This window comes from Uranotaenia lowii, chromosome 1 (genome assembly GCF_029784155.1).
Source record: "Uranotaenia lowii strain MFRU-FL chromosome 1, ASM2978415v1, whole genome shotgun sequence".
In the NCBI taxonomy this organism is placed as follows: domain Eukaryota; kingdom Metazoa; phylum Arthropoda; class Insecta; order Diptera; family Culicidae; genus Uranotaenia; species Uranotaenia lowii.
The window spans coordinates 192,453,629-192,474,595 of record NC_073691.1 but is presented as its reverse complement, the minus strand read 5'-3'; the positions used below and the strand labels follow the sequence as shown (position 1 = coordinate 192,474,595).

Sequence of the window (20,967 nt, the reverse complement as noted above, 5' to 3'; positions counted from 1 at the left end):
TTTGACAATTTTGACAATTTTGACAATTTTGACAATTTTGACAATTTTGACAATTTTGACAATTTTGACAATTTTGACCATTTTGACAATTTTTACAATTTTGACAATTTTAACAATTTTGACAGTTTTGATAATTCCGACAACTTTAACTTTGATTTTAATTTAAATTTTATACCTGTTTATCAAGATAGATAGCGGAAACTTGCTTCCAAGACAAGTTTTCAACACGAAAAACCTCCAGCTGACAGCAACTGGAAAAGCCGTGTGCCCTGAACCAAAAACCTTGATGCATGGGCGAATTTGCAACATCAAGCGAGCAGAACTTGTTTTCGAATCTATTTGCTCCGGTCATAAATATATCGGATTGCTTTTTTTTTCATTTTGTTTGTTATTATCCACGCAGCAAGAGCCGTTTTATTAATTGAGTTGTAGCTCGACGTGCAGCGAAAATAAAAATGCACCTGCATCTGATATGCCGTTTGGAATGCTTGCCGGACCCTTCCCATCTTCCACATCTCACCACCGACCCAATCACAGAAGTTGACCCAGGTGATCGATTTGGGTTTTCGCCGCTGAGGTGAGCTGTGAAAAATTCGTTTCGCGTGTTTCGAGGCACAAAATGTTCTCTTCAATCGGACAGGTCGATGTCGGCATGAAAACGAGTAGAAAGGAAAAAACAAATGGTGAACCCATATTTCACCCGGCAGTCCCGGGCTTCAGGAATGCATCCGGAAGACTTCACTGCACCAGAGAAACAAAAACAGCAAAACACAATCTGCTATTTCATGCCTCACTCATTATCGCATTTTCACGATTTCCGTTCGATTTTGACAGCGAATGTGGTGGCGCTGAACGAAAAAAAAACTGACAAGGGGGAAATGTGGAAAGATGAAAATTGAATGGCCAGGAAAATTCAGCAACCGCAGCATCATCACCCTGATGAGTTATAGGGGAAGAGGAAACATTCCCCAAATGTCGGACATGTGTCGGAACGGAAAGAAAATTACAATCGATGGGATGTGTTGAGCAAGACCACATAAAATTATTGACTATTTTTTATTTATTAAAAAAACAAAATATTTTGAACGGACTTCAAGTTACTCGGAAAAAATTACCAAAAATTACAAAAAAAGTAATAGAAGTTTTCTCCAAAGATCAAAAAACGACACCCTTCAGCTGTTTCGAGGATAGGGATAAGGTTAATTCTTCCGGATGTTCAAGTAAATAAATAACTTCCGAGCGCAGTTCAACCGTTGCGAATGGAAAGATAACTTTTTTCTCCCGCCCGGAAATTTATCGATGACGACGATGACTAACTTTCTCGAAAGGATCCAAGGAAGGAAATGGAAGCAACAAAAAAAAGGGAAAATACTTTTCCCGGACCCTCACGGCAACAGCAGCAGCAGCAGCAGCATCAATCCCGAAGTGCTTGTAATTTTCAATTTATACAAGCAACAAAAATGTTATTAAGAAACTTTTACTTCTCTTCCCCCAAAAAAGCTCCGGGAAGAAGACCGACCAATGAATGGCTGCTGGGAATCACAACCACCGGTAAGTAGCCGAAAGTTGTCTTCGTCGTCTAGAAACTGCTGCGCTGCGATGCAGATAGAAGCCAAATACGACGAAAAACTTCAAACTAGTTGGGTTAGGAGGATCTCCCGGAAGAGCGAAGCGACTAGGGTGAAAAAAAAAAACCCCAAACAAACTGAGAGGGATTTGTCGTAAAATAGGTTATTTCGAAATGATTCCACATAACATAACAGTAATTTTAATTTTTTTTCATATGAATTCAACGTTTATAACGGGGCCTTCCTACTATTCCTTAATTCATTAGAAAAAAAATATAGGCACTGAATACAGCCTTAGCAATGCTCGAAAATTCGGACATGAAAACAGATTAACTCTAAAATTACCAAAAAATGAGTGCATTTATAGCGTTTTTTTAAACAGTACAAAAAATTCATGATTTGACCAAAAACATTGTTGAAATTTTTCGATTTTTCTTACATGAAACCTTTTCTTACAAGTGCCAATGCTCAAAAATAAATTTAGTTTTTTTTAGAAACCATCAAGGGCGCTTTAAAACATCGTTATAAATAAACACAAAGTTTCATAAACTCCTTAGAAATCATCTAGAAGTATGAAATCACCAGTCTACACGCTCCTTTTTTTCAAACTCAAAATTAAGTTGTTTTGGTTCAAAACAGCAGTTCAGTGGCAGCCCTCAACTTTGAGTTACTCCACTTTGAATTTTTTTTTTCATGTCTTTATTTGAAGCTACTTAAAATGCAGCTTGGCTCCCGAACTCGCAGTTCAACAAACACAAAGAGAGTTCAATTTTTAGTTCATGAGATCGAGCTCAGTTTTGCTCCCTCGACGAAGAAAATGGAACTCAACTTTTGTTCATAGAATCGAACTATGTTTTAACGTGTTTTAACCACAGCACTTCAGTAGCAGCCCTCAACTTTGAGTTTGACTAGACGATCGTAAAACTTAATTCTGACAGGTATACTCAAAACAAAGTTGGACAACCGAACTCCAATTTGAACTTTTTTTATTCGTAGATACCCAAAATGCAGGTCGGCAAAAACGGCTAAAATGGAATTAGTTTTGATTTCGCAGTTCGAACTCCACTTTGAACCATCGCAAGGAGGAAAATGGAACTCAACTTAGAGTTCCTGGAATCGAGTTACGTTTTGAACCACGGTCAAACCTAATTTTGAGTACCAAAAAAGGATAGTGTATAGGAGGCTCAGGAGTGCGAAGTAAAAATAAACTACGAAACCTTCTTTTTAAGACTTGACTAAAAATTATTCCAGAAACACCCTCACATTTTCTATTCCATTTAATTGATTTAAAAAGAATTGTATCCAAACAATAATCATCTGTGGAAAGTGAAGATGTTTTTATGTTGTCAAAATTATTATTGATCCGTTGGAAAAAGTATTGTTTAGAAATATTATGGTTTTTAACTTGATGACTTCAAAATTGTTGAAACTCACCGGTTCGATCCGGAACGATCTGACTGCAGACGAATTCTGTAGCGCCGTGCAGAACCAAAACACGGTTTGTTTTGGTTTTCCTCACTCTTTGTGTTCAATTCGCAATCGAAGAACAATAGATCAATTAATGCTGGTGACAGGTGATGATGATAAACACAACAGTGTTGCCAGATATTCTGGGTAAAAAAAGCAAATACACATTGAGAAATGAGCACTTTTCCGGTTAGGAAATATGCGAAATGGAAAGTGATCAATAGTTATCGCTAATGTAATGGGTAGGTGTTTAAGGACTTAACGAACAAACCTGAATAAAGATAACTTTTCTGGCACAAAAAAAATAAAATAAAGATAACTCTACCCCACCACTGAAATCTGCGTTTTCAACAAAAATATTACTAGAAATGGATTGGAATGAAATCCGATATTCTATTTTACTTTATGATAGGGGAGACAAGAGCATAACGAGCACCCGGGGCAATGGAAATGAAAGAAAGAATTCGCAACGAACTCGAGTTTTCTAATTGTCTCTCCGACACCTTAACTCTAGGCCAAATCGACAGATGAAACAAATCAAGCTGCAGCTCTATAGTTCAATTGAATTCACTGCTAGATTCTACGGCACGAAACGCTCACCGTGCCCCAATTGATGGAGCTTATACTCCCCCAGGGAGGGTTCTCATTACGACTTTACAGTGAGTTTTTCATAAGCTCATTAACTAGACACTGTATTTGAAAGAAAAAACATAGAAATTCAATTAAGAAAAAAATAATCATGTGATCGAATGGTCGAAAATCGAAACATTATCTATGAAATTAAATTCCAGTAAACCTACCTTCATAATTGAAGCAACAATCCAAAATTCTTTGAGCGGTTCAACAGAACGTTTTTTTTTTTTTTGAGTAATTTATTTTGGCATTTTTGTAACATTTCAGTATCATTTGCAATTTTTGTGTCATATTTTCAACCAGTTTGGTATCACTTTTTGTGCTATTTTTGTATCGTTGAATTACTGTATTATTTTTAATTAATTTTTTTTAAAATCATATTTGTGACGTTTTTTGATTTTTTTTCCCTTTTCTTTAAATTTTATGACTTTTTTTTTATTTTTTTTATATTTTTTTTTGTTTTTTTTTTTAGCATCATTTATTTAACTTTCTTTAACAAATGGATTTAGAAAAAAAAAAGTTTGTATCACTTTCTGTAGCTTTGTTTAATTTTCTTGTCCGTTTTTTAGATTTTTTTTTTTGTCTTATTAACGTCAACTCTTATCCATTTTGGTTTCATATTTGAGTCAATTTTGAGTTATGTTTTGGAATTTTGGAATTAAATTTGTGCCATTTATGTCATACTAGTACCCATTTGTGAATTTTGTGTTCTTTTCGTGTCATTTATATGCAATTTTTTGCCATTTTTGTGCCATTTTTCATATTTGTTTTTCTATCTTCATATTTATACCATATATGAGCAAACTTTTTAAGTTTCTATTATTTTTGTCAGAGTTATGTTTTATTCTTGTACCATCGTTGTGTAACTCCACACAAAATGGCAAAACAAATATATCTCACTATTGGCAAATTTTTGTACAATTTTATTATTTTTTTTGTGTGTGTTTTTTTATGCCATTCTAGTATTCTCTTATGTTATTTTGTATCATTTTTCATCAATGTTTTAGTCATTTTTAATTTGTGTGCTTTTGATATTATTTCTGTGCCATTTATTTATCTTTTGTAATTTAGTTTAACTTTTTTTTGTTGTCATTTTTGCATCATTTCAGTATCTAATTGTATCATTTTTTTCTATTTTAAGATCTTTTTAATGTTATTTTGAATCATTTTCATACCTTGTCCGAGCTTCAATAATGTGCCGTTTTAATGTTTTTGTTTTTGTTTATTTATAATAAGGTTGCCGGGTTTCCAGGTTTAATCCGGGGTTGCCCGGATATTTGATAAAAAAAAAATTGGGAAAAGTCCGGTCCGGCCCGGTTACCCGGATTTCATTGAAAAAGTCCAAATTTTGACCGGATTTATTCACTTTTTTGCCAAATTAGATAAAAATAAAAACAAATTGTTTTGTGAAATTTTTATCTATGCGTCAAAAACGAAGTTTTTTGAGCGAGTTTAATAAAAATAATTATGAGTTTTTTTGGAAACCTGAAATGCGGTTTGAAATCTGTTGATGAGTTTTGATGTTTTGATTTTGCCAAGTTTTTATATAAAACTAGCTGACCCGGTGTGCTTTGCAAACCCTCTAAAAATTAATGATTTGTGTGAAAATAATTTCAAAGGGTTTGCACATAATTTCATTATAAATAAACTACGATATCTTTACAATGAGAGCTTCCACATCAAGTTATTATTAAAATATAAAGAAGATTAGATTCTCTGAAATGTTTTTTTATTTAAATTGATATAAAATTGTATTTTCATTAATGGTTTTTAATTTGATATTCAGATTTAATAATAAAAGCTCGTTTTTAGTTTTCTTTCTCCCCTGCAATTTGGGAAGGGGCCACTTCCCCCCCCCCCCCCCCGTGGAAGGGCAGATAGGTCTCAAACATCGTAGAAACTTGACTCGTAGCCTTATACCTTTCTATGTGAAATTTGGATTCATTTGCATGATTAGATATCGACATTAAATTGTATTCCCCCCTTCCAGTAAGAGGAAGCGGTCTCAAACTATTCTAGGAACCTTCCCCGGCCCTCAAAGATTTCTTCTGCCAAGTTTCAAGCAAATAGGTTCAGTAGTTTCCGAGGAACAGACAGACAGATAGGCAGACAGAAATTCATTTATAAATATGTATACCTATAGATAGTCCGAATTTGTTCAGCCCAGGTTCGTGCTAAAAAATTCTGACAACCCTAGTGTATAACCATTGTTTTATCAATTACGTGGATTTTTTGTTCCGTTCTTGTCTCGCTTATTTGGTATTATTCGCTTTTTTGAAACATTTATGTCATTTTAGTATCATTTTTGTATCATTTTTAGGTAGCTTTTATGTTATTTTTTTCATTTGTGTATAAATTTTTACATCTTTTTTTTTGTCTTTTCTTAGAACATTTTTGGGTCATATGCGATTTTCGTGTCTATTTTGAGATGTTACTGTCAATTAGGTGTAATTTTTTTAAATTTTCGTATCATTTCTGTGTCAGTTATGCATCAATGTTGAGCAGTTTTTTGTATCAATTTTCATATCCTTTCTATATCACTTTTGTGCTTATTGCGAGTCCTTTGTTTAAACATTGCATCTATTTTTCAATTATTTTTATTATTATTTCTGTGTAATTGTCGTTCTATTTCTGTTAGTTTATTTCTTTTTGTGTCCCTAATATTTCATTTTTGTGCCATTTTCTGTAAGTTTTATGTATTTTTTTATTGTTATTTTCTATGTTATTTAAGTATCATTTCGGTATCATTTTTGAGTAGTTTTAGTAAATTTTTTGTGTCTTTTTGATAACATTCTTGTGTTATTTTGATATCATTGTTGTATCATTTCAGTGTCCCTCTTGCGTCATTTTTGCAGCTTTTTCGTATCAATATTATGTCATTTTTATATCATCTTTGAGTCATTCTATGTGTATCTTTTTCGTACCATTTCAGTGTTATTTCAGTACTGGCACTGGAATAAGTATTGTAGTTACTGGAAAACCCCTTAAGTTGAAACGAAAATGTTTTGGGGAGAACCGCTCTTCCCTTCCTTAGTCAGGTATTAATCCAGCTCCTCCACCTCTTCTCGGCAACATTTCAAGATTGCAGCAATAGCAGCAAGCAGTCACACACAAACACACCCAGAAATCACCATAAATCGTGAAACAAAAAGCTATCAATTACTGGAAGCGTTCCCGCATTTTAGCTTTCCTTACTGAGCTGCTGTTCCTCAGTTCGTTCATGGGGCGAACGTCTAAGACGAGCTAACCAAGACTTGTTTCTCCAGGTGGAACTATTTTCTAAGGGAAATAAAAGTTGCAAGTTCCCCTTCTCCTTCTCGTGTGCCGTCCTCGAATTTAGAGACCTGGGGCCCGATTTCCAAACAGAAGGTAAACGCGCGCGCCACCGTTCGCTTATGAAGTTTGTGCCCTCGGAGTACCCGAGAGATAGATGCCCTTATAAAAAGTATGTGATATTAAAAAATGGATAGATAACCTCTCCCCGTCCTTGGTCGTCATTCTTCCTTTACCTCGGGGGAGGATCCACCCATTCAACGAATCACAACTGCTGAGGGTCTCGGCAAGAGAAAAAAAAGTGTAGCACACCGGTAACATGTCTGTACATTTTTCATGACTCATTTTAATTGAGCGAGTTTAATGATGGTTGCAGCGAGATGAAGACAAGGAGTGGCAGCAGCAAATCTCCCATTGAAGATCCTGAAGCTTCGCGTACGTCCACCGAGATTCAGCTGAAGTTGTAAAGAACTGTGCCCATTAATAAGCATAATTGAGTGCATTCATTAGTTAGCATTGATGTCATAAAGAAGGGATGAGGAACTGGGGATGGAAATAATTCCTGGAATACTTTGTGGCAGTATACTGAGTCCATTTGGGGTCATTTTTGAATTTCTCAAACCCTGGGGTCTAAAAGCTTCGTTTTGGTTCAAGACTTGTTTATGATTTTTTGCAGAATTTTTAAGTAACGTTTACTTTAGTAAATTTGAACATTTGGGTTTGTATGGGAAAATTTAATATTTTGTACTGAAAAATCAACATTATTTTTGTTTCTTATGTGGAATCGAGTCTGCTCTTACTTGACGAAATGTTATTAGCTGTTTAATAGGGGCATGTCTTTTGGCATTGAAAAACAAAAAAAAAGAATTGAAATCACTGCTGGGTGCCTAGCGAGGTATTGCATGATTAGTTTTCATGCAATATTTCGCAAGGCACCAACAGTGATGTCAATTGAATTTATTGTTTTTCAACTGCTGATAATTTTTTTTTTCCTAATAGGATACGAAGTTACGGTATTTCATAAAGTTGTATATTTCTAAAATTGCACAACAACCATGAGCAGGTTCGGTTCTACAGATAAAACAAAACTGATGTTGAGTTTTCAGTACAAAATATTTAATTTTCTTATACAAACCGAAAAGTTCGAATTTACTAATGTAAACGTTACTTAAAAATTCTGCAAAAATTCATAGTCAAGTTTTGAACCAAAACGAAGCTTTTAGACCCCAGGGTTTGAGAATTTCGAAAATGACCCCAAATCGACTCATTCTATTGTAGCAGAAAGCAGAGAACAACAAATATGTTTATACTTAAAAAAAAAAGACATAGCTAAATTTTATGATTCAAACTTTAACAATCGTGAATGAAGGGTTAAGAGTCCTCAGATTATTTCCAAACTACTAACTAACCATTGAACTGATTTGTTTCTATTTTCCATCAAAATTTGAGGAACAAAATTCAGAACAAATTGTAAAACAGAAAAACTTTAATCCCCTCCTCTTCCATTGATTTTTTTATCAATTAGTTTTTTTAGCTTAAAAAACAATTCGTCGTAATTGGCCAAAACAATCCTCTAAATAAGGCTTTCCAGTTTATTTCCGAACGTTTTCCAGTATCGCCGAGAAAATTCGTGCAATTTTCCCAAAAAAAATCTCGTAATATCCGGGCATCAGATTTCAAAATTTTCAACTTCAAAACCGGACATTATCTGGGCAAATCCGGCTCAAAATTCAGATACAGTGTGGCCACAACTTTTTCATTTCGGGATTTTTCCCGATTTTTCCGATCATAAATTCAAGGTTTTTATTGTCTAATTTAGTCGAAATAAAGCAAAGTTTTCAAGGCCATAGCAGGAACCAAAAAGTATTCAAATGTGATATTCTATTTTTTTTTCATAAGTTGCAGTTTTAAACTACCACTTTAACTACAATATACAACAGCATGTCTCATTTGTAGATGCATTTTTGATAACAATTGATCTAACTGATCAGGCCCGTGTAAATGGCTCGTCCATGGGTGTATCGAAATTCAAATTCAGCTAGAGATAATAACAATACCAAAATGCACAATAAATAAGAAAATCGATTTCTACAACCAATGTCCTACTTATGACTATTACAAAAACTCGGATAAATGATAAAATCTAAAATCAGATTCCAAGTGTCAATTCAATGCTTTTTCCGGTATTCAGAATGATATTCCTTATTTAAAATAAGAAAAGAGAACCAGTAAACAAAGTCAGAGATAAAACCATACGCAAATTCTTCTAGTTTTCAAAATAAATGGCAAAAATAGTTCATATAGAGCTCACAAAAATAACTTAATATATTTATAACACAACATGTTCAATTAATCATTCAACGCTTAGACTGACAAAGTATAGGATGGGAAATTAAGTATCTCGAACAATTAATAAGAAATTAATAAAAAAAAAAAAGAAATTTAAAGTTTTGTTGTTAATATTGATAGAACCTCGAAAATACAAATTTCTGTAACATTGTGCATTAAAACTGAAGTTTAATGTTGAAAATTCGAATAATTTTCGAACTTTTCAAAAATATGATCGGTTCAAAAGAAAGATTTAAAATAATGAAAATAAGTCAAACGTTTTTCAATTTTCATTCGCAGGTTTTTTATTTTATAATTTCAAACTCGAAATATTTGGTCACCATCAATGCTGGATCCTGGAAAGGATTGTCTTAAATTTAAGTTTAGATTTCAAGGCTTCCAAGAAGATTAAGTTTTCAAAACAAAAAATCGAAATTGAAATACAAAAACAAACTTATTTCGAAAAAATTAAAAAATTTAAAGGGAACATAAAATTCAATAAATTTGATTGAAGATCATAGAAAATATAAAGATGAAAAAGATTAGCATTTTAACATTTAACAAAAGGGGGAACAATATTTTTGGTATGCCGATATTTTAATGTTTGATTCGAAAAATTCTGACGATCCGAGCTCGAATCTTTTGTCAGATTTCGTCAGTTTTGATGATATAGCGTTAAAAATTTTGAAAATGAATCCGATTTGAGTGAAATAAATGATTGATACATAAAAAAAACTTATTCTAAATTTGTTGAATAATCACCATTCACTCATACAATAATAAATGGCCTAGATATTCTTATTGCAGGGATCAATGAATGATTACTACCAATTTATAGAAATTTAAATAGAAATAATTTTAAGTATTTATGACATTACTGAAGCAATTTTGAAAAAAAGGTTTAATATCATTTGGAAATTTGTTGAAAACTTCTAAACGATTTGACTTTTGCTTTGAAAATCATCTTATATTAATTTTGTTTTGAACCTTTTTTTAAAATTAGTTTAAATTCCTGTATTTTACACAATCTATAGCCTTTTTTTGCAGAAGTCAAAGCTACTAGAGGTCGTCGGGAAAATTGATCATCGATTTAAAACCTTCATTTTCAAAATGTTCGTAATGTTTTACCGTTTTCGATTCAAAGCATTAAAATCTATCAGAATTAGCTCTTTGATTCTTTGCATCTCTGAAAAATGTGAATTTTGTGGCCTTATGTAATTTCTCAAAACCTTTTTTAATGTGGAGTTGAGCATTAAGAAGAACAAGTAACACAAAATAAAATGGATGCTGAAATGAAATATTTCATATTCGCATAACATTTTTAATGACATAAACGATATATTTTATAGAATTAAAGTGATAAGTAATAAAGTAAAGGATACTAGGTTTTAGGTGTTTTTTGCTTATTCTGTATCGTGAGTAGTAAACACCTGTCATATGGCTACCAGCTAGTTGATGCGTTAAATTAGTATTTGATGAATTGATTTTGGAGTTCAAATGATTCAAATTCTGAACTTTTTAAAGAAAATCTATTCTAAAGACGAGTTCGGGAGGTTTGAGTGTCAAAATTTGAGTTTGAATACGACAGGTTTGTGGAATTGCAATTTGAAATCTAAAATTAAAAATTAGTTCCAATTTGTGAACGACTTAAGTGTCTTAAAATGAAATGTCTTAGGCTTAGAGTGATATCGGACTAAATGTTTGTTAACACTTATTTGTAAATACCTTTTGGGATCAAGTAGTTTCTTATTACTACGGTAAATTCTTTTGTTGATAATTGTACAGGGAAAAAATCTCCATGGAGCACATTGATAAATATTTGTTTGTAATTTTTAAAAAATTTGACCACAAAAATAGTAAAAAGTGGAGTAAAAACCGTACTTTTCAATCAATGAACCGTCAAAAATGGTTCGGTAACAGTAGAAAATTTTTGAATAATAGATCGGAAAGTTACGTAATTTGACACATTTGGGCATCTTCAGATTCCCGAGATTTTTAACCGATTTTCAAATGTAGCTGTGTTTCGAACTTTTTATCAATTTGCAATTTCTCATGTTTTCTAAAACTTAAATTGAACTTTGCACTTGATTTAGAGCTTATGAATGCAAGATTTCCGCAGTTAAATTATATTCACCGAAAGGCAATTTCATACCGATTCTAGTGCATTAGCTCATGACTGATCTATTTTGAAATCCTATCTATCTGTATTCCAGATTGCCAGAACTTTTCCGGGCTAGCCTGGAATTTCAATAAAATTGTAAAGACAAGTCCTGTCCATTCTAGAAAACTGTCCGGATTTTACCCAGTTTTATTCCCATTATTTGGAAAATTAAACAAAAATCACAATTCCAGTTTTATTTTTTCTTCAAACAATTGTCAACCGCCCTTCAGAAAAGCCTGTTTTACTTCAAACACCGCACTTTATAAGATGTCAAAATCCACGCGATCAACAACAACATCATCATCTTGGCTTGTTGACACGGATTTGCAGGCAAAAAACGGTCCCGAGAAGATTTGCGGTCAATCGCAAAATTGAGCATACCACGATCAATTCATAAAATCCAGCCTGTACAGACAAAACCCACAAAAAAAAATCAGTTGTTATAAAAATCAATCTTTTTATTCTCATTTGATGTACAAAGCAAAACAAAAAGTAAACATTTTTCTCCATATTAAAAAAATAATAATAATAATAAATTTTCAAATTGGACATAAAATGGCATTAGATCACTCAAATCGTTAACAATGTTAATGCGAATCGCAATTCCTACCAAATAAATAAACGATCGTAAAAATGGCTTATTAAAGTCGTTTTAAATCGGGTAAGACAAAAAGTTCGCTGAAACAATCTTTTTTTCTCTCTGTGATAAGCAGTGCAACCAGATTGCTAAATCAGATGGTTCATAAAAAAAAAGGCTAATAAGAGAAGCAGCAAATATTGTCGCTGCCAACAGCTTGCATACATTTAAAGCAAAACTTGCGCTCTCTCGCATACTTCCAGGATGTACGAATAAGGTGTTGAATATCGTCCAATTTGTATAGTTCTTATCGCTAAAGCCAGAAGTTCAAAATATGAGTGTTTATAGCCTGCACTTTGGTATAAAATGCTGTTTTTTCGAGTTTTATACGATGATTCTATAATGTTTATGAAACGCCTATAACCTCCTATAAACTATGGAAATTAATTGAAACTAAAAATAAATTCTAGTTCAAAATTAGTATTAAAAAATATGCAACAGGAATTCGAAACTTTGATTTTTATGTAAATGATAATGGAATCATAAGATTCGTAAACCAATAGAAATTAAAAACATTCAAAGTATAATTTCAAAGCAGTTGAAACTCGAAACTAAAACTCGTGAATTTGAACTTCAAAATAAAATTTTGTTACATGATTTTAGAAATCAGAGATCATTTCCTTCAATCAAAGATTCAGTGTAAAGCTGTACCGAATTTTCGGGCCGAATATTTGAAGTTACGGGATTATTTATTATAAAATAAATATCCCGTTTGTGTAAAGTTTGCTTCCAAACAACCTTTTAATAAAAATGATAAATTTTCAAGGTTTGGCCATTTCGTCTAAAACTTTTAGTTTGGTTGTATTATGTTTTTAAATTTCTAAATTTTGAGTAAAATTAATCATTAAAAAGATAAACTGTTGAAAAATCTGTTTCATTTGATCATGGATTAAGATTTTGCCTAGCAATTCTAGTTTCACAGAAACGATGTTTGAAAAATAAAGAAAATCGACAAGTTTAAAAAAAAATGTCTAATAACATTAAAAAACATTCCTGAGCTTTCGAAACAAAAGATTTAAATTCTTATAACATTTTTGTTGAAGCCTGCGAATAGTTTTGACTTGACTTATGCTTTAAATTTATCTTTGAATAATTTTAATTCTTTTTTTCAATTCTCATATTTAACCAGAATATGATAAATATAAGAAAAGTTTGCAACAAAGTGTTCTGATTTATGATTTTTTTTCAATCTATAGAACTCAACTTCAGTTTTTCGTTTGGATTTGCACTTAATATGAATGAATCTTGCTAAAACTGGGCTTTTTTCTATGATTTTCTGCTAAAAGGGCCGGGCAGCACCTTTCCTAAATTTTAACATGGAGCATTAGTACATGCCCGGATAAAACCGGGCAATTTGGCAAGCTTAATCTAGAGGCAATTGAAAAGTGACCAGAGAATTTTTTTCAATTTCAAAAATTATGATTTTTTTCCCACAGCATTTTTGAACTGTTGAATTTTGACCTGGAAATTTTAATTATAGTTTTGAGTACTGAATTTAGGGTTGAATTCCTGATCTTGGAAACGAAATTGAATTTTGGTTTCCTTTTGTATTTTTCCCGGTTTTGGATTTGAAATCCCGGTTTTTTCCCAGTTTTCCCGGTGCGATTTTCAATTCCCGGTTTTTCCGGTTCTGTGGCCATCCTGCAGATAGTTCTGATAATGATTCTAGAGAAAAGTTGAAAGAAAAACACATGAAAAACTTTATCCTATGGTTGCACATCAGCCGCCCCAAAACTTAACAATTCTTTAAAGTGTTTGCAGGTTTATTTCGATGAAATATGCTCTAATAAATTTGTAATTTGACGCAGAATCATATAGTTTTTAACAAAATTTAAATTTATGATTTGAATGTTACTAATATTGTGAATAAATTCAGACTTTTTTCCGCGAAAACCGCGATACTTTTTTTTTTTTCAAAATTTCGTTTTCTCTAGATGTATATTGTCCCCAAGAATGTGTCTTAATTTAGAAGAGGATATGTGCTGTGAACCTACTTGGTTGATTGATTCTACTGAATCAAGGCAATCGAAAGATTCCCTTTAATTCAAAAACGGTTATCTCTCTCGGACGACTGTCAAATTGTTCCAAACCCAACAAACAGAGGCAATTTTGTCAAAAATGCAGCACATGCAAATCACATAATTTAAAAGTGCTACCCAAACAAGATTTTATCTTAAGTAGGTTTTTTTTAGGATTAAATATTTTATAAAAAATAACAGAACTGAAATAGAGACAATGAAACTTATTTAATTGTTAAATTGAATATTTTTTCACCTGCGATCTGTTACAGAAAAAACACTAACAGTAACAGATGATGAATTTCACAATCAGTTAACCCAATAGGGACAGACAAAAAAAACAATCCAGATGAGTAAACACATCGCGGTAAATAGGTTTACATTCCGCCGGAACCCAAAGTAAACAAAAACATTGGGCATCGGGTTGAATTTCCACGAAAACAACATCATTCATCAATGGATTCGATGGACTGTAAACTGGACAAAAAAAAACCCTCCCTCACACCGATTAGACCGGATAAGCTGGAAAACCAATTTTCTAATGATACAAGCTTTGTTTTGTGCGTTAAGGGAAAATCAGGGGAAGAAAGAAGGATGAAAACATATGTCTCTGTTAAAGGGACCGAGTAGTAGTCGTAAATCACCCAAAAGACCGATACAAAATGTCTTGGAAAATAAACCCATAAACGGTTTCAACGCGATAATAATAGCTTCCGATTGAGGCCTACCCCGAGTTTATTATTTTTCTCGGCCAACAATCGATATCGCTATATCGTCTTCGACGCTCGTCTCAAAACAAACCAATAATCCCCAATTTTAATTCCATTAAAATAACATTCCGAAACGCATAATCCTTACTTTTTTCTGTCTGATGTCCGCTTTTTCGTCGTTCCGAGGTTGTTGGTGTTCGGGCTGCAAATCCTTCTCCTTTCTTTCGCGCAATTGGATTGTTTCTGGTGTTCGGTCTTCTTCTACGTTTCTTCTCTGTGGTTGTGTGCCGTATTTGTTTACTTTGGGTGCGGACAAAAAAGCAGCAATCACCACAACAAAGCCGGATCAGGCAGCAGAAAACATGCAATCTTTGAGGAAGCTTCTTTTATTTTCTTTCTCCCCTTTGCTTATCTTCGTTTACGGATGCAAAACAAAAACAACACCGTTCACCTCACGAATACGCACTCATACACTTGCGCGACACCTTCTGTAGGCGCTATTTGCTCACTTTTTTCCTTTTTTCAGCTATTGAAGCCTTCACGTGCCCGCGTTTTCTTCTATTTATTTTTTAATATTTTTATTTTTAAATTTTATCTTTTTTTTTCGAACGTAATCTTTAATCACTTGAAATTATTTCTTGCATCTTCGGTTTTGCTCACAGTTTCGCAGGTTCCGGGGTGGGAACGAACGACGAACTTTGGCGCAGCGAAACTGGCGATAACACGAGAAAAAAACACTGTTGAAAAGAGCTTACCCTAAGGACCGAGCAGCGGGGGGGATGTGCGGGGTAATCTTCCGTGAGCGATCAAAGTCGGCGCTGGGCCAAAAGACGACGTTCCAGCATCGAATCATATGAAGAGGAATAAAAGAAAAAAAAAACACATACACAAAAACAACAACAATAACGGCAATCGAGAAGAAGCCGATAAACTTTGACAGGTGACAGGTCGGCGGGAGCTTATAAATCAAAAGCTGCGGCCTGGATGCCTGTTGTTAGATGGTTTTGGGAATGGGTTCGTTCGGTTGTTGTGCTCCGTTTGTCGAAGCGCCGGCTGGTTCGAGCTTAGTATTTTTTTTTTTCGTTCCCTCTCCGGGTGCTTCAAAATCTTCACAAGCCCAGCACCGATTCGGGTTCACGGATTCAATAATGCAAATACTACACGCTTTCACCGCAACAGCGAGACATTATCATATCTCGAGGAGCGAGAGCAGATCACAGCACAACACACACTTGACATTTCGCCTTTCACATTTCACCCGCGACGTACGATGGCACTAGCATCATCATCATCATCATCATCCGAGCAGGCTTTGATCTGTGCGCCATTCCATTGCCCGTTTTCAGGATTGCTGCATATCTGCCTGCATTACTATGAAGACGAATTCGCGCGACACAAAGAAAAGTCACTTGAAGACGATGCAGGACATTCTGTGCAGCCCACCGAGTCAAGGTTAATCCAATTTCTTCGCAACCACTTTATATCGGTTAAACTTCCGTGCGTGAAACCCCAAACTCTCTAGAGATAACTGTAAATTATTGGTCAAATATCTCGCGGTTAGGCTCCCGAACTTGGAACCACCACACTAGATCCAAAAGACGGGCGAAAGATTAGGGTTGGGGCAGCTCTTCACCTGCCTCCGAAATCCAAAGCCCATCAGCCAGACGACCAAGACCAGCGTCAAAACAAGAGCCCCAAGAAACCGAAGAATCGTTCACACTCACACCACGAGCTAATCCCGTCGTCCGCCCGTCCCGTTTCGAGAAATACCGAAAGCGACATCAATAACTCGAGCCACCACAGACAGCGGCAGAGCCTAAAACACATCCCATGGATGGACCCAGATGCTGCGAGCCTCCCGATTTCCCCCGTCTTCCCAACCACACGGTCGTGTGTTGTTGTCGTGTGGTACTTTTATCAAAATCTGTGGAGCTCTAACCCCAACCAACAAACACTACCAACACCGGAGAAGGAATAATAAAACACCTTCTTCCAGAGTCTAGAGACACACCACGAGAATCGACCCGAGAAACACTACCGCGCGAACAACGAACGAACGGACGAACGCAGCAACAACTAACACCCGTCGCAAAACCACGCGAAGCATTCGCTGGACATCTTCCACCGACGAAGAGCTAACGTAAACTGACGGACGGACTAGCGTCTAGCGAACGACGACGCTCGATGTCGTCGTCGTCGTCGTCCCGAACGGTACGATGTTGTCCTAAAAAAAGTTAAAATAAACGAGGAGCTTTTGTCAGTCGGTGGTTCTATGCTTTTCAATTCCGTTGCACCACCCGGCCAACCCACCCACCGGTGCCCGTGAGTTCCAACTCCCTGTTCGCTTGCATCAGGTAGGTAGGTATGTTTGAGTTCCGTCGTCGCGTCTGCTGCAGCTGCTATAGAGAGCATAGCGAAACGCAGCATAACTCGGCGCGGCATCAGCGAATCCAACGAACGAATCGAACGAATCCTTTCTTCTTACATTACTGAGCTGCCCTATCAGCACAACGGTCGAAAGCTCGCCTCGCCTGGTTCTCTCCTATGTTGCGTGCGATTGAATGGAATGTTGATTTCGGCTCTCCGCTCACGGTTCTCATCGAGCTCAGGGTTGCCAATATTTTTTTTTCAAGTTTAAGGTATTTGAAAATGTTCTTCGAAATTTTGAACGTTTTTTCGTGAGTTTCAATAAAAATAAAACAGATTTAGGACTAGATGTCCATATGATTAGAGCTACTCTGGCATTCCCTCCTCAGAGGAAAAATTGACTGACCATCGTATAAACTTTTTTTTTATGGGCGCGTTGGCTGGCGACATTTCATACTGAAATCGATTTTAACGTATTTTACTGTTTGGTCCGAAGAAATTCTCTTGTGAAATGGCAGCGCGGATGAGAAGATTACGAGTTGGGTCGGTATGGTTAAAAAAGTTGGATCAAAGTCGGGATTTTATTTGTAATTTTCTCGTCTCATGTCCAATCATTGTTCCGCGGTAGACGCGGTACTCTATCGTTTTGAAATTGCGGGCAGCACCGTCGTAACCCAGGTTGGCGGCGAGGAGGATTTGGCCCGTGCTAAGGACTTGAACGCCAATGTATTCGAATTCTTATCTAGCGCCGGTGCCATGTAAGTGCTGGTTTCTTGGTCTCTTCTATGTATGTTCCCCCAACGACGATGTTTGTTTGCAAATTTGCAAGTTATCGAATCCAAACATTCGTTGGCTCGTTCTTGTGTGGTTTGGTTCGATCTACTAACCTGAGCCGAGCACGCGAAGGAAGAAAGTGATACCAAAATGTAGACCATCCTTTCAGTTGCCGTTCGGCAAGGAACGCGTGGTGCCTATTCCAATATATCCTTCCGAACTACATGCGGATTAAGTCCGCACGCGTTCCTTGACGAACGGTAACTGAAAGGATGGTCGACATTTTGGTATCACTTTCTTCCTTCGCGTGCTCGGCTCAGGTTGGTGGATCGAACCAAACCACACAAGAACGAGCCAACAAATGTTTGGATTTAGTAACTTGCAAATTTGTAAACAAACATCATCGTTGGGGGAACATACATATCGATCCGCACAAGGAGGACTCTAGCGTTCTGTAACTTTCAAACGTACACCGCACCACCGTGCAACAAGCAAGCAACTTGCAGACATACCTACGCATATGTCGCAATCTTCGCAAATGATTCTTTCTGTTCGGCTCAAGTGATTTTATCTTTGGGAATGATTCTTTCTGTTCGGCTCAAGGGATTTTATCTTCGGACTTGCAAGTAATCCTAACTCCAGAGAATTGTTTCAATTTTTCGGAACGTGCAGTCGTGCAATCAAAGGATTTTATCGCACGGCTGACTTTTATTTAAAAACACGTTCGACGTTCTGTTCACCGGGGAGAAAGAATCATTTTGCAACTTTGCAAGATGATTCTTTCGTGGCTGGCGTCGGGCTTTTAGAATCGGCTTAAAGTCGTGCGCTGCATTCTACATGAAGGGATCTTTTCGCACCTCTGATCGTGCATCAATTCCTCGTACGAAGACATGGATCATTGTGCCTCGATCGTCAGAAACAAAGTCGAAGATCCCCTTCAACTTCACTCCCGGATCCGAACAGATTCGTGCTACCATCGATCACGATGGAATTTCCAAGGTCTTCAGCGAGTTCGAAGAAATCGTTCAGGCCAACGCTCGCGGATCCTGCATCGGTCAATGGGACCGTAAGGACGTTAAGAAGGGTGGAAAGAGCACCATCGTGACTTCCTTCGCCAGTCGCCGGCCGTTTCGTCACCAGCCTCAAACTGGTGACGGCCCTGTCGATTGCTGGTCGCATTGAATTCAACCCGCTGACCGACGAATTGACTGGCAAAGATGGCAAGAAATTTAAGCTGGAAGCACAGTTCGGAGACAAGCTCCCGAACAAAGGATTCGACTCGGGCATGAACACCTACAAGACTCCCCGATCTGACGGCTCTATGGTCGCTGTCGATGTCAATCACAAGAGCCAGCGGTTACAGTTGCTAGAACCCTTCGACACCTGTAGGTGCAATGATCTGCAAGACATGACCGTGCTGATCAAGGTTAAGGGAAAGTACAACACCGCCGCAGGTCCCTGGCTGAAGTATCGTGGCCACTTGGATAACATCTAGAACAAAATGTTCATTGGTGCCACCAATATCGAAAAAAACGAGATGAACAAAATCAAGAACCAGGTTACCGACGATTGTGCCAGCCCAATCTGAACTTTGTCCGATTCTACAAGACCAAGGGAATCTCGTGGGCTGCCGTTAGTTATAAAAATTCCGGCGAGGGTTAGTCTCGCAAACCGCTTCACCTGGAAGGCAGCGCTATCAAAGTTAAGTCTTTCTATCGTACGCTCGAAACCAATCCGAAGAAGCAGGGTCTACTTTCATTGACTGTCTCCAGTACCGCCGATTACAATAAGATTCAATAGACCTCGAAAATCTCCTTTCTCTGCTAGAACAAGTTTGCTCCTGGCGAGCAGCTGGACTGGGAAATCAAAAAGGCGTCAAGGTTGAGAAGATCAAGTAAACCACTCGTTCAACAAACAGCAGATTGAATAACTCAAGGTCCGAAGTGCATTGAACCGTATGAAGCAGCTGGCTGAAAACTACCCGAATAGAAATGTATCATGAAAAAACCATGAATTCCATATTCACAAACCATAAATGCTATGGTTGACACAATGATTATTATCGTCCACGATACCGTGAATGCACATTGGAATTTATAGTTTCCGACCATACATTTCATCGTTTTGACGAAAATAACCATGAAAAAGGGGTATTGTTATGCAGCGTGACCATGAAAAAAATGGCGATTTTCCATACATTCGGAAGCTCAAAAATATGAAGTTCATGGTAATAGCAGCTTCCACTTTTTCATAATAAAACCATGAAATTCCGTTCATTTCCATTGTTAAAACGAAGATGGAAATCAAGGTTTTTCTATGGTATATGATTATAGTTTTTACCGTAAAATTTCATGGTTTACTATGAAATTTTTTTGGACTGGAATAGTTTGCTCAAGTTATTTCTAGTTTCAAGGAATTTTATTCATGATTAGTTGTGCTTTTAAATAAACTTCATGAACGTTTATTTTAAAGCACGATTTACCAATCAGGAATATAATTTCTTGGAACAAGAAATAACTTAAGCAAACTGGTAAATAAAAAAAATACATAAAGAATGATTTTATTTTAATTTACAATTGTTTGAATGCCTTTTGTTACAATGGTTGCTGCTGAAATTCAGCCCTGATTTGAACTTAAATCCAGAGATCAGAATTCAGATTAAAGACTCTAAATTGAGAACTGAAGCCGACAGAGGCTTCATCGAGATACCTTGTCATCATCATTGTGGTACTCAATCAGGGAGTCGGTGGTGTTATTCCAAAAGCAGAAGCGATACCTCCAGCCAGCAACATTGCTTCCTGTAGCACAACTAGGACCTCCTGTATTGTAGTTAATATCGCTAAATGTTGTAGTTTCGATGACGAATATCGGGCATCTGGTGGACGATGATAACACTGGTAACAATTTCCTGTTGTACGAATTTCAATAGAAAGCAAGTTGTTCCGCAGAGAGACAAGGAACTCAATAGTCGAATAATTGTAGAACTATGTTGCGACACAGTATTCGCAAAGCACGGTGTCTCTGGTCTCGT

General features: G+C 36.1%; 1 protein-coding gene and 1 pseudogene across 1 annotated transcript in view; one reads left to right on the top strand and one right to left on the bottom strand.

Moving 5' to 3' along the window:
• Window positions 1-16,923, bottom strand: part of LOC129738254 (SAM and SH3 domain-containing protein 3-like) — a 125,369-nt gene extending 108,446 nt beyond the window's left edge. The window contains exons 1-2 of the mRNA XM_055729438.1: window positions 16,782-16,923; window positions 14,944-15,507 (exon numbers count right to left, since the gene is read on the bottom strand). The gene's annotated coding sequence lies outside the window, so the exon portion shown is untranslated. The remainder of the gene's footprint in view (window positions 1-14,943; window positions 15,508-16,781) is intronic.
• Window positions 16,924-17,673: 750 nt separating this feature from the next.
• LOC129738253 (probable aconitate hydratase, mitochondrial) lies at window positions 17,674-19,938 on the top strand (annotated as a pseudogene).
• Window positions 19,939-20,967: the final 1,029 nt, after the last annotated feature.